At 40.5% G+C, this 15,148-nt stretch overlaps 1 protein-coding gene across 10 annotated transcripts in view; it reads right to left on the bottom strand.

Moving 5' to 3' along the window:
* The window catches only part of LOC115475343 (copine-1-like), a 167,184-nt gene extending 161,260 nt beyond the window's left edge, over positions 1 to 5,924 (bottom strand). For 8 of the 10 annotated variants that reach the window (XM_030210988.1, XM_030210985.1, XM_030210986.1 and 5 more), the window contains exon 1: positions 5,798 to 5,924. The gene's annotated coding sequence lies outside the window, so the exon portion shown is untranslated. Of the gene's footprint in view, positions 1 to 2,541; positions 2,877 to 5,219; positions 5,406 to 5,797 lie in introns of those variants that run through there. The other 2 variants (XM_030210987.1, XM_030210978.1) reach the window with 2 other exon arrangements.
* Positions 5,925 to 15,148: the final 9,224 nt, after the last annotated feature.

The following is a 15,148-nucleotide window of genomic DNA, read 5'->3' as shown; positions in this document are numbered from 1 at the left end:
GCCAACTTGAAAGAGCTGAGCTATTCTGTCAAGAATGGGCAAGCATCATCCCCCTATGCAAAGGTGGCAGGCATTTATTCTGAATAGCTTATGGCCGTCACTGCTGCAAAAAAAGCTTTTATAAAATATCAAGCCAACTTGGTTTCTTATTCTTTTACACTTTCACTATGAAAGAACTATTATAGAAATATAAAAAAAAATGAGTGCAGGTTGCGTAGATCTGTGAAATTAACTCCTACATGAGCGCTTTATGATTTGTATTTAAGGGAGCAGAACATGATAATGTAGAAGAGTGTGAAGATTTTTGCCAGGCAGTGTACTAATAGAATGGTGCTCCTCATTAAAAAGAAATCATTAAACATTTTAATCAGACTCAAAATGGGAGAAAAACACTACTACATGTAGCCCATAGTTACCACACAAATAAGTTGATCTTTAAAAATAACCATAGAAAAAGGGTACATATATAGATCTAAAAATGCAACGGTAGAAGAGTGGAGAGCGTGGGTAAAATTTTGGTTTAGTATAGGGCGTTATATGCTTAGTCAGAGCAGAAAGCCCTACCAGTCCCCTCTTCACTGTAATTTGAAAGCTTCAAAACCTTATTCTGTCTCAAGATGTACATATTTCAGCACTACAATGCAGCTATGTCAAACTAGAAAATGACATGGTACTCATTAAAAAAGGCAACAAAAATTAGAAGAAACTTACTGCATTACTGCACAAAGCAATAATACATCCAGTTTAATTATTCAGTTATGAAATACATTAAAAAATATTTAAGTAATGAAGATTCCATTAAGTCAGTCAATAATAAATTTTATCTTTCACAAACTTTTCCCACACAACACTTGCCTATCATCCACATATCCCTGCAGTCATTCAAATTTATTTATACAACATGGATGTTTTACCTTCCCAATGCTGACCCAAGAACAAATGCTGTGAGATAATGGACTATGTCTGGATTTCAGCTGCATCTTTCTCTGCAGTCACAAAGAACTCAAACACTTCTATTTTATTTATGTACAAGTTGGAAAGAGTTCAGGACTTGAAATGTCACTCATGACAAAATAAAATTTCTATTGTACACCATACAAATAAGCTTCCATAGTTGACACCACCTTAGAAAGGTTGAAATGCACCTAATGGGCCTTTTACTAAGTGGCAGTAAGCACAATACGGGTTTACCGCTTGCTAAATCGAAATTACCGCCGGGCTTCCGCAACAGCCTGGTGGTAGTTCCCACCCCCAACACACGTCATTTCCAATGCAACAAAATTATTTTTTTATTTTTGTAGCGCCGGTGTTTACCCAGTGGTAATCAGAAGGTGGCACACTCTGCCCATTTACCGCCGGGTTAGTGTGGGGGCCCTTACCGTCACCTCAGTGAGTGGCGGTGAGTGCCCCCCCCCCTCCGAAATGACCATGCGGCAAGAGCTTCACTTGCTGCATGGCCATTTCTTTCTTTTTTAAATGTCCTTTTACCCGCTGTGGTAAAAGGGAGCCTCAGTGCGCATCAAAAACACGCGCTGATGCCAGTGCAGGCACCCTTTTGCTGTAGCTTAATAAAAGGACCTCTAGTACTTTATCAAATTCTTTTAGATACAAGGTCGAAATGGAATCAAATGCAATTATTACAATAATCAGATATAGGCTGCACACCTCAAAAATAAAAACACCTTTTACTTATCAGATGTTTAAATGTGTGCACTATTCTTTTCATTATAATATACAAACTGTTCCTATACTGCTTATTTGGAAAAATATTTCTGTAATGTACGAAACAAAAGCATTCAAAAATCCTTTTATAGACCTTACCGTTACAATAAATTCTAGATATAATTCATAATACGTGTGATTACTTTCCCCTTCCTATAACCACTTATGAGGAAATGTGGTGTTTACTCTTATGCTTGGTTCTCACACAGGAGACATAGCAAAAAATAAAGTTCTGCACTACAACTACTGAACAATACATAGTGAAACAAAAAAAAAAAACCCAAGCCTAACTTCAAACATTTGTTGACTTGATAAAGTACTAGCAAGTTAAATCTAAACATGCTTGACTCAAATCATTTAATTTAGACAAATTAAACAGGTCCATGACAGAACACTACCCCTGATAGTTCACAATATTAACCACCTACCATTCCAGAGCCTAAAAGTAGATATACACACATTTAACAGCATACCTAACAAACAACACTGATGTATTTGGTTTTTTTTTTAACTGCACGGAATTACTGATATCAGTTAGACAATCAGACTTTCAGGTATGCAACGTTTCCAGCCACTACCCAAAAAGTTAAGTCAAACCATGCGCACACACACATTAATACACTTAAACAACAGGTTCCAGTAACTAGACATCCTATACACCAAAAATTCTGAGTGGGTATAACCATCTGGTGCAAAGAGCTCCTAGTTTTCCAAAACCAAGCACAGTAATTGGAGAATAAAGTGACAGACCTAGAGGAACTGAGGCAGGCAAAAATATACATCAAAAACCGATTCAGGGACATAGCAGTATGATCCTACCTCCACTCTGGCAGTTCCTCAGCTGCTCTTTAGGCACAGTCACTGGAAAGGAAAGCATCACCTTGCAGCAGTAGAAAAATGCTCCTTTAGGTGTGACCTGCCTGCCACAGGATATATTACATTCTCTCTCATCAGGATGCTAACAGTAGCAAAATCACCAATGGTTTTCAATCCAAATGTCTAAAGAAACTCAAATTATGAAATTGCAGATTTCCTCCTAGTAATCACTAAAATTTGCCACAAAGCCTAAGAATTTAAAAGTAGCTAATGCAATACTAACTGCTAAAAAGCAGTGCCAGGATTAATCTAGGAAAACTAGAAACCAGTGAGCATATCATCAGTGTTAGACAAAATACCGGTAGCTTATAACAAAAAATACAGTGCATATAAATATTTAGCAAAGCAAGAAATCTCTTACTGATCTACTAGAATTCTGTAAAGATCAAAACATTAATAAAATTCCATCAGTGGATACAGTGTATCCGCAGTTTCAAAAAAAAATTTTTTTTAATAAAATTTGCTCATGAGACACTTCAGAAATTTTGAAAAATGAAGGAGAGACAAAGTCCTATGTTGTTTCTACATTTTATATAGCCTCAGTAGATGTATACAGTGCTGGACAATGGTTTAAATACTCAGGTACGAATATCTCATAATATCTCATAATTCCAAAGAGAACATGAAGAACCAGTAAATTAACTTGCCCAAGATCAAAAGGAACGTTACTGAGAGAAGTGGATTTGAATTTCCATTTCCCTGCTTCCCAATCAATTGCTCTAACCACTGGGTCACTTATTCCCCAGTGGAGTTTTCCAAATACAGAGGGGGAAAACATGACTATAGATGTATCACTGGGATAAGCTACATTATTCATTAATGATCTGGAAACCAGCAATGAATTAGAATATCAATTTTACAGATCAAACAAAAAGTACTCAAAAAAACAATTACTACTTGCAGATTATGGAAACTACAGAACCACCCCCCCCCCCCCAAAAAAAAAAAAAAAACAACAACCTTGGAAGACCAGTGAACCTAGTACCTTAATGTCAGCTAAAATGTTGTGGCCAATTTTTGAATGAATCTAACTATATTAAAAAGGATCAATGTGCTAGATAGGGTCTCCGGAAAACTGTTCCTTCTCCCCCAAAGTGGGCAAAGTACACATACTGTTTCAGAACATAAGCGAGTCTGTGAATGCCAGAAAGAGGTGAACCAGAGCCAGGCACAAAATCCACACTAACTTTGAATTTAACAGGGAGTTTCCTTCTGAAAACTTAGCTTGCAGGTCTACAGGTATTTTGAAGCATCCTACAGGATTTGGAAACTGCCCCTCCCTAATCTGAGCAGATAAACTTTGATGCATCTTGGATTATTTTTCACCAAATTGAGAGCAATTTTCAAAAACCATATTCCCAAGTAAATAACTACCCAATGAAAGGCTTTTGGAACATAACCATCCTATATGGAGTAGAACAATACATATAACGTTTACCTAACATTTTCAAGTAGGCATTTCCACAGTAGAGTTCGAGCAAGGGAAACCCCATTACATTTTTTAATTATCAAAACAGAACACTTTAGAACCAAGGGCAGTATATTGAGTGTTACATTAGAATTTTTCCAGCAAAAGCAATGCGGATCAAGTACATTCCTTGTAAGTTTACAGGTAAATTTACCCACTGATTTTTACACTTGTCTGCAGAGTTTTTTTAAACGGCCATATATACATTATACTCGTACACAATAGTCCTTATGGTCAATACACTGAAATTCTGAGCAGTCAAATAAGCAAATAAATGTTAGGAATCAGTTGGACAATGAATGCAGAACAAAACTTAAGAATACCCTAATGCCTCTGTACAAATCTATGGTATGGTCACATTTTAGTGTGTAAAGCTGTCCCATTTCTAAAAAGATGGGGAACTAGAAAAGGTATAAAGGAAATCTATAATAATGGCGAAGAGTACTGAACAGCTCCTGATGACACTAAATAGCACAGTTTGGAGAAAAAAAAATATATCACTGAGAGATCATGATACATATCTACAGAATGATGAGTAGCATAAAAGAAATATTTCCTATTATGGTCATTTTTATTACTTTTTTTAATAGTTCCATGACACAGGGACAAGTCACGAAAATAACTGGTAACAATATTATAATAAATTCAAGTTTTCAATCAATACAGTAAACTGCTGTCAGATCACATAGTCAAGGCTAGGAAAACAGCTGGATTTTAATTGGAAGGTGTGGACAAGTTTCTGGAATAAAAAAAGTATAAGAACTTCTATTTCTGTGGATTTGTGGAGTGCCACCTCACATCTAAGGGAGAAAGCAACATAGAATGATCTCCCCATAGTGATCCTCTAGGTACTTCCACATAACTCAAAATGACCACTGTCAAACAAGCTGTAGATGCAATGAATCTCTGGTCTAACCCAAAATGAATACTGCTTACGATTATGCACAAGGCAGCTTCAAAAGACAAGGTGCAACACCATTTATACTATAATCAGATTTCATTCACAGCTTTAGACAGAGCTCTTCAAAATTAAACATATTCCATATACCTATTTCTGATCCTCTAAAAATCCCAGCAACTGACAAAGACAGCACTGAAGTTCCAAACTTTTAAAAACATTCAACCACTAAAATGAAGTAATGTAAAAAAAAACCTGTTTTGTCAATCATGTTTAACAACACATTTCACGAAAATCAAAAGGCACTCTGGGAGGAAATTCAGTCATATAGAGCAACAAACATTTCACTGAAAGCGTTGCAAAGCTAAAAACACATGATCAGCAGTTCAACAGAAATGCATGTAAGGACCCCGTGTTATCGGCCAAATAAAGCCTGACATGCCATAAAACTGCAAACTAATCCCATCACCCACTTGAGTTTTAATGTCACAATCATGTTTCCTGCAACATTTTTAAACTGCTGAGTTACAGCATATTAATAGATTACAAATCACCTAAAGCAAAAACCGGCTTTTTGGCCACCAAAGTTCACCTGCAAATCGGACGTCAAAGACCAAACAAGTACCTGCAGCGCTGCCCCCGGTCAATGGCATGCAAACACCACAACTCCTGCCTCCACTAAAAAGATTCTAGTATCGCCCATCCCCCCACCAGGGCCTACAACACCCTCCCCATCCCCCACCAAGGGCGGGCAACACCCACAACTCCCCACCAGCGAAAAGAGCACCTGCTGCAGCCTCCCCGCCACACACAGCTGTTTCCGAGGTTCTTACCGATGAAATCTGTATAGAAAAATAGATTACAAATGAATTTAGCCCCGTTTTACTCTGCCCCTCACTCTCTCTGTCTCTCTTCCTCTCCCCCGCTCGCTCCTCTGCAAAATGGCCGCCGCCCCGCTCAAAGGAGCGAGGGAAGGGCGTGGTCTCAACGTCAAGACGACGGAGCGCGCGCCGGTACACTGAGACTAGGAGGCGTTACACGTCTCGACGAGGCGCGTGCGGGTGCACTGCGGTCAGGGAAGCGTGACGACGTGACTCACGCTGGGGCACGAAACGTAAAGGACGGTAGGCTGGCTCGTGGCTCGGCTGCTGTGTAAAGTGCAGTGCCAGTGCAGCGCAGGCGCAGCAGCAGGAATGGTTAGGCTAGGAGCATTACAAACATTGTATTTTCTATGTAAAGGTTGTAAAAAGATGCAGGAGTGTGGTAGCTGTGTTAGTCCACTCTTAAGGTTATCAATAGAAATCAAACAAAATAAAACATGGAAAAGAAAATAAGATGATACCTTTTTTTATTGGACATAACTTAATACATTTCTTGATTAGCTTTCGAAGGTTGCCCTTCTTCCTCAGATCGGAAATAAGCAAATGTGCTAGCTGACAGTGTATATAAGTGAAAACATTCAAGCATTACTATGACAGTCTGACAGGGTGGGAGGATGGGGGTGGGTCGGAGGTATGCATGGGGACATCAAAGCATATCATTGATTTTCTAACAGGATAGGTGTGGATAGGTGAGGGCAGGGCTGTGCAAACCCGGTAAGCGGGGTAAGCACTGCAGGGGGGGCGCCTGTCTTCAAGGGCACCGCACCGCGCTGGGACCAATTCTATTAAAAAATGTACCGCGTTGGCGCGTCGGCACATGCGCTGCTGCAGCCTTCGCTCTTTGGCACGCCCAGCTCTTCCCACACGCTGGCGCCCTGTGTACGTGACACGTCCATCCGATTTATTTGGACCGCCGCCCGGTTTTGCCGTTCCGTCCATGGACCCGGATGTGGACCGCCTTGGAGTGCTGAGAGCAGTGAGAGAGCCGCTGCTTGGATCCTCTGGGGAGGGGAGGTCAGCTGTCTGCGATGGAGCGGGTGAGTCACCTCATGTTTTAAGGTATTGAGAGGAAAGTACCGGGGCTTCCACACACATTTCTGAAAGAAACTAATCTCCTCTGCTTGAAGGTTTGGAGGTGGCCAGGCCTGCTTGTCCGCAAATAGATGATAGTTTCCTTTTCTCTTTCCTCATACATCTTATTTCTAAAAACATCTTGATTATTTTCAGTCAAATTATTTTCTCCTGCCTGCTAAAGTTTTTGAATGTTATCAAAATGATTTCTGAAGGCCCACTGTTCCTAGAACAATCCACAGAAAATTTCTGTGAATTGTTCAAGGAACAGTGGGCCTTCATAGAAAAATGGAGTAGCAACCGGTAGTTGAGTTTACCAAAATTAGCTCTCCTGCCTGCTAAAGTTTTTTGATGTCTTTAAAATAATGTAATTAACAATATAGAGATCAGAGAAGACTTCAGTTCTTTTGTGTATTTTTTAAAATCTGTCCCTGCTTTAAAATTACTAATTTCATGAACATGAAAGCACGAAAAGCTAACATTCCATCTTTCAGCTCCTATTTCCTTTGCATTTTGTGCCACATTGGGGGGGGGGGGGGGGGCGCCAACCGATAGTCTGCAGGGGGGCACCAGAGACCCTTGGCACGGCCCTGGGTGAGGGGAGGGTGATCAACAGAGAAATACAGCTTTATGGTTTATAATGGGCTAGGAAACCCAGATCCTTGTTAAGTCCTTTCTGTTGGGTGTTAAAATATTCAATCATTCTGACTTCAAAGGTCTTACGTTCTTGTATGGTTTTAAAGTTACCTTTCAGGATTCTCACTGTGAAGTCACTGGTACAGTGTCCTGGTCCTGTATAATGTTGACCAACAAGCGTGGGAACCCTACTGGCACCAGTATTGTTCATGTGATGTCTATGTAAATTGAATCTTGTCTTAAGCATCTGGCCTGTTTCTCCAATATAGCATCCTTCGTTACATTTTTTACACTGAATTATATATACCACATTGGAAGATGAGCAAGTGAAAGATTCCTTTATGTTGAATATCTTTCCTTTGTGGATGACTGTGGGGTCCTGTGAAATATTTTGGCATAGTTTGCAACTGGATAAATTACAGGGAAGTGTGCCCTTCTGTTCCTTTTCAGTCTGTGATGGAAGTTTACTTCTGATTAGCTTGTGTTTTAAGTTGGGTGGCTGTCGGAAGGCCAGTACTGTAATTCATCCTCCTGGAGTATAGGTTGTAGATCTCTTATGATTTTCCTCAGTTTTTCCAGCTCTGGATTGTATGTCACTACAAGGGGGATTCTGTCTGTGGATTTTTTTCTCCTTGTACTGTAGCAGATTCTCCCTGGGTGTTTTGAGGGAGGAGGCAATATTCTTGGACATTATTTTGGGGTTGTAGCCTTTCTGTTTGAAGGATGCAGTCAGGCTTTTAAGGTGTCTGTCTCTGTCCCCTTGGGTCAGAGCAGGTACGGTGGTATCTTGTGGCTTGGCTGTAAATGATGGATCTTTTTGTATGTGAAAGATGGAAGCTGGAGTTGTGGAGGTAGCTGCATCTGTCTGTGGGTTTCTTGTATATAGATGTTTGTATACAGCCATCACTGATTGAGACCATGGTGTCCAAAAAATTGACTTTTTCTGGGGAGTAGTCAATTTTGAATCTGATTGTAGGATGGTATGTATTGAAGGCAGAATAAAATTGTTTCAGAGTTTCTTCACCCTCCGTCCAAATCATAAAAATGTCATTGATGTACCGGTAGTATTTTAGAGGTTTGGTCTGGTGTGTATTCAGAAATGTCTCTTCCAGCTCTGCCATAAAAAGGTTGGCATATTGGGGTGCTGTCCTGGTGCCCATCACCCATTGTTAAAGCAGAAGTAGTTGCGAGTTAAAATGAATTTGATTAATTTTGTAATAGTTTCTGGTGAGTATTGATGGTCCAGTGTGGATTTTTTTTAGGAGTCTTCCACATGCAGCTTTCACTTATATACACTGTCAGCTAGCACATTTGCTTATTTCCGATCTGACGAAGAAGGGCAACCTTCGAAAGCTAATCAAGAAATGTATTACGTTATGTCCAATAAAAAAGGTATCATCTTATTTTCTTTTCCATGTTTTATTTTGTTTGATTTCTATTGATAACCTCATATGAGAGGAATTCCATCCCCTTTCGGTTCAGCATCTCTCATTTACTTCACCCCCTTCCACAGAATCCATTAAACTTGTGATGGGACTCAGGCCCACCCCTAAACTGAGCATTTTTAGGGAGTACCAGCATCTGTGGCTAAAAGCACACCACACTACCAACTTCCTTGTTCCTGAAGCAGCATGAGAGAGCTGAATTATCATATGGCAACATATATCGTGAATAAACTGAGAGAGCTGAACTTAGGGCCAAAAGTGGTGAACTGGCTAGGAAACTGGTTGACCAACAGCTGGCAGAGGGTGGAGGTAAATGGAATCCACTTGGAGGAAAGGAAAGTGAGCAATGGAGTGCCTCAGGGGTCGGTGCTGGGCCAATTCTGTTTAATGTATTTGTGAGAGATATTGATGAAGGGTTGGAAGGAAAAGTTTGCCTTTTTGCAGATGACATGAAGATAGCCCATGGAGTGGATACCCTGGAGGAAGTAGAAACAATAAGAAGGGATGTCCAAACATTAGTAGAATGGTTGAGGGTCTAGCAGAGGAGCAATTGAACATTATATGTAACAGCTTGCCTAATGGTTGGCGTCTCTGTACCAAGTGACCAGGCCACTACGGCAGACCTGATGATTTATGGTTGGATCAGAGAGTACATTGAAAGGTAACAGCATTTAGCAGTTTGCTGTAATATTGTGAGCGTGATAGTTCATTGATTGATTAATGACATAATATCTGGGAGAATTTCACAGAAGACATATGTTCCAGAGTTATAGAAGAAAGAGTGGACTTGGAACTATTTCTTGCTTAAAGTTCAAAGTTTTTGGCAACAGCTGTTTGTGAACTTATTATTACTTCTAAACTACAAAAATTCTTTCTAGCATAACCATTAAGCTAAGCAGTTAGTAGGATGAATGGATGATATGAATGTGTTAGGTATGATTGATTTGTATACAATAAATATTTTGACATAGTATAAAAAGATGGTCTGGAGTATCTATGTTTAAAAGTACTCGAGTTAAAATTTAATGCCAAGGAGTGCAGAGTGATGCACTTGGGGTGCAGAACCTAAAAGACAGATACCGGATAGGAGGGGAGAGATTAGTAAGCTCAACTCAGGAGAAAGGCCTTGGGGTGATGGTGTCTGAGGATCTGAAGGTGAAGAAATAATGCGACAAGGCGGTGGCCATTGCCAAAAGGATACTAAGCTGCATAGAGAGGAGTATAACCAGCAGATGAAAGGAAGTGTTGATGCCCCTCTACAAGTCGTTGGTGAGGTCGCACTTGGAGTATTCTATTCAGTTTTGGAGGCCGCATCTTGCTAAAGATGTAAAAAGACTGGAAGCGGTGCAAGGAAAAGCTACAAAAAAATGGTATGGGATTTGTGTTGCAAACCGTACAAGGAGAGACTTGCTGACTTGAACATGTATACCTTGAAGGAAAGGAGAAACAGGGGTGTCATGATACAGACGTTGAAATATTTGAAAAGTATTAATCTGCAAACGTTTCCCAGAGATGGGAAGGTGGTAGAACTAGAGGACATGTATTGAGGTTGAAGGGGGGCAGACTCAGGAGTAATGTCAGGAAGTTTTTTTTCATGGAGAGGGTGGTGGATACGTGGAATGCCCTCAAATGGGAGGTGACGGAGATGAAAACGGTAATGGAATTCAAACATGCGTGGGATAAACTCAAAGGAATCCTGTTCTTTCCTGGTTTTCTTCTTCTCTCTCCCAGCGTACCTTTAGTGTATACTCTAGTGGATCCTCTTCTACTTCTATCCCAGTGTCAGTTGGTGTACCTCTGGGATCTGTCCTGGGACCTCTTCTTTTCTCCATCTATACTTCTTCCCTTGGTACTCTGATCTCATCCCATGGTTTTCAGTATCATCTTTACGCGGATGACTCCCAGATCTACCTCTCCACACCAGAAATCTCAGCTGAAATCCAGGCCAAAGTATCAGCCTGTCTGTCTGACATTGCTGCCTGGATGTCTCAGCGCCATCTGAAACTAAACATGACCAAGACCGAGCTTCTCATCTTTCCTCCTAAACCAACCTCTCCTCCTCCCCCATTCTCTATTTCTGTGGATAACACTCTCATCCTTCCTGTCTCATCAGCTCGTAACCTTGGGGTCATCTTTGACTCCTCCCTCTCGTTCTCTGCACATATTCAGCAGACTGCTAAAACCTGTCGTTTCTTTCTGTATAATATCAGCAAAATTCACCCTTTCCTTTCCGAGCACACTACCAGAACCCTCATCCACACTCTTATCACCTCTCGCTTAGACTATTGCAACTTGCTGCTCACAGGTCTCCCACTTAGCCATCTCTCTCCTCTTCAATCTGTCAAAATTCTGCTGCACGACTAATGTTCCACCTGTGTCGTTATGCTCATATTAGCCCTCTCCTCAAGTCACTTCACTGGCTTCCTATCCGTTTCCGCATACAGTTCAAACTCCTCTTATTGACCTATAAGTGCATTCACTCTGCAGCTCCTCTGTACCTCTCCACTCTCATCTCTCCCTACATTCCTCCCTTGGAACTTCGTTCACTGGGTAAATCTCTCTTATCTGCACCCTTCTCCTCCACTGCTAACTCCAGACTCCGTTCCTTTTATCTTGCTGCACCTTATGCCTGGAATAGACTTCCTGAGCCGGTACGTCAAGTTCCATCTCTGGCCGTCTTCAAATCTAAGCTAAAAGCCCACCTGTTTGATGCTGCTTTTAACTCCTAACCCCTGTTCACTTGTTCAGAACCCTTATTTTATCATCCTCACTTTAATATTCCCTTATCTCTTGTTTGTCCTGTTTGTCTGTCCTAATTAGATTGTAAGCTCTGTCGAGCAGGGACTGTCTCTTCATGTTCAAGTGTACAGCGCTGTGTATGTCTAGTAGCGCTATAGAAATTATAAGTAGTAGTAGTTTAGAAGGAATGGATCCACGGAATCTTAGCAGAAATTATGTGGCAACACTGGTAATTGGAGAGCAAAACCAGTGCTGGGCAGACTTCTACGGTCTGTGCCCTGATCGTGACTGAATAGATATGGATGAGCTGGAGTGTAAATTTTAAGGGGTTTCAACGTTAACTTCAGAACTTTTAGTACAAGAACAGTGCTGGGCAGACTTCTACAGTCTGTGCCCTGAGAAAGGCAAGGACAAATCAAACTCGGGTATACATATAAAGTATTGCATACCATGTAAAATGAGTTTATCTTGTTGGGCAGACTGGATGGACCGTACAGGTCTTCATCTGCTGTTATTTACTATGTTACTATGTTATACAAGTCATTGGTGAGGCCCCATTTGAAATACTGTGGAGGCCCTATGTTCCTAAGGACATCAAAAGATTTGAAGCAGCTCACATCAAGGCAACAAAAATGATATAGCACTTGTGCCAAAATCCATATGAGAAAAGACTTGAAGACCTTAATACGTAAACCCTAGAAGAAAGGTGGGGCATGACAGATGTTTAAATATCTAAAAGGTATAAATAAGCAGACTAATCTTTTTCAGAGATGTGGAAGTGGTAGAACTAGAGGACATGGATTGAGGGTGCAGGGTGGGAGACTTAGGAGCAACATGACAAAATATGCCTTCCTGCTGGTGGTTGTGATGATAAAAACAGTGATGGAATTCAAGAATGCATGGGATAAACACAGAGGATATCTATGTACAAAAGGGATGGAATCTGATTAAAGCAAAACTTAAATGACCTGGAGTGAGCTTTAAAGGCAGCTTCATAAGTTGGGGAGACAGACCAGTGCAGGGCAGACTTCTATGGTCTGGGTCCCATAAATGGCAAAAGACAGATCAGGATCAAGGCTGGAATGGGCTTCAATGAACAACTCCAATAGTTGGGATGCAGGACCAGTGCCGGGCAAATGTCTATGGTCTGTGCCCCAGAATTGATAGAGATTAAGGGGATGGGAATTTGATATACCACCTTTCTGTGGTTACAATCAAAGCAGTTTACATATTATATACAGGTACTTATTTTGCACCTGGGGTAATAGAGGGTTAAGTGACTTGCCCAGTCACAAGGAGCTGCAGTGGGAATGGAAACTGGTTTGCCCTGGTTCTCAGGCCAGTGCACTAACCATGATGCTACTCTAAGTATGCCAGTATTTAGTCATTAAGAAATGAACCTGTGCAGAATGACAGATTCAACTGTGACTAACTAGTAGGGCAGACTGGATGGACCATGCAAGTCTTTCTTTTGCCACACTTAGACTATAGTAATGTTTTATTTTTCAGTATTAAGAAACAATATCTGAGAAATTTGAAGCTAATACAGAACAAAGCAGTAAGACTGATTTTTAACCTGAATAGATACAGTAGTGTTTCATTATGTCTTGTTAAATTACATTGGCTTGCAATAGTTGAAAGAATCAACATATGAATTGTTGATCACTGTAACATCATTATATATGGTTTGATCTGAAACACTGCAAGAACAATTGACTATCTTCTCCAGTTTGTAAGGGAATTCAGCTTTAGAAGGCATTTAGCTCTTTATTTTCCATATTAAGAGTTTCTTTATGGAATTCCTTACCTCTTGTTATTAGTCAGTGGTTATCAAACCTGGTCCTGAAGGCACCCCAGCCAGTCAGGTTTTCAGGATATCCATAATGAATATTCATGAGAGAGATTTACATTAGCAAATAAACTTCTTGGACTCTCTAACTCCTTGTTTGCATTGGTCATTTGGATTTTTCTCCACTTTCACCCCTGTCATTTTGTACTTGCTTCTCCTGTGGACCCCTTTCCCTTTTTTCACCTAAAATTCACTGTGCAACACTTGAAAGTTTTATTGCATATCCTATTTTCAGGTAACACTACCCCTCCTTCTCCCTGATTTGTTCTGCATATCTTTTTAACACTGTGTTGCTTGTACATGTCCACTCTTACTGGGAAATGGGACTTGATATACTGCCTTTCTGTGGATTTTGCAACTACATACTATATACAGGTACCTATTTGTACCTGGGGCAATGGAAGGTTAAGTGACTTGCCCAGAGTCACAAGGAGCTGTAGTGGGAATTGCGTGCAGGTCCCCAGGATCAAAGTCATAAGTACATAAGCATCGCCATGCTGGGACAGACCAAGGGGCCATCGAGCCCAGCACCCTGTCACCAACAGCGGCCAAAAGAACAAGCAATTTGACCCGCCCCTCCTAGAAATAGTGTATTATTCCTTCGGCCATTCAATAACATTCTATGGCCTTTTCCTCCAGGAAGCCGTCCAACCTTTTTTTGAAGTCCGCTATGTTAACCGCCTTAACCACTTTTTCCACTGTACTAACCACTAGGCTACTCATCCACTCTTTGATATGAATTTTAGTTATGTTCATTCTTTTGATTTGTATGATTATTTATAATTTTCATTATATGTATCTGTTCTGATTAACTATTACCTTTATGTGTGTTACATGTCCCTATGATAAGGATCTAATGTAGCCCTGATGCAGACAGTCTGCTGCCAAAACATGTTGGGCTTTTATTAACACGTCTATATGATAGGTCAATACAAACAAGTATACTCTGTTAGCAAAGGTTGCTTGTTTAATAAGCTTCACTGAACTGTTCAGCTACTGGTTGGTTTGGCTGCTTCTGGTCATGGTTTTATATTCCTGGGTGGCTTTTCTGTGCCATTCTTTCTCCTGCAGTACAGGACTGGAGCAAAAGCTCTTTTAAGAAGCAGACCAAACAAGGAAAACCAAGGCAAATACAGTGGGAAATATAAAGTGTTACTCCAGGAACCATAAATGGATCAAACCCAGGTATATGAATGGTTAACCCTAAAGGACCCCCAACATATTTTTATGTTGAACCATTTTTCTGCTGTAGCAAATAATCAGATGGTGTTTCAGCAATTTGTTGCCTACTTATCACTCAGTGCAGCAATGTTGCATTCTGGTATGGAAATATTTTATTTCTGTTGGAGGTCCCCCAAATACTCCCTATCACTATTTGAATTAAAAAGCATTTACTAAGCTGAGCATTAAGTTAATGAATAGAGTTTATACAGCTGCTGTGTCAGTAGGCAAGAATGTCACTCTGATGAGAGCTTTTTTTTTCTTTTCTTTCTCATAGACAAACATATAGTAACATAGTAACATAGTAGATGACGGCAGAAAAAGACCTGCACGGTCCATCCA

This window comes from Microcaecilia unicolor, chromosome 8 (genome assembly GCF_901765095.1).
Source record: "Microcaecilia unicolor chromosome 8, aMicUni1.1, whole genome shotgun sequence".
Lineage (NCBI taxonomy): Eukaryota > Metazoa > Chordata > Amphibia > Gymnophiona > Siphonopidae > Microcaecilia > Microcaecilia unicolor.
The sequence above is the reverse complement of the archived record's forward strand: the minus strand, read 5'-3'. Positions and strand labels throughout refer to the sequence as shown.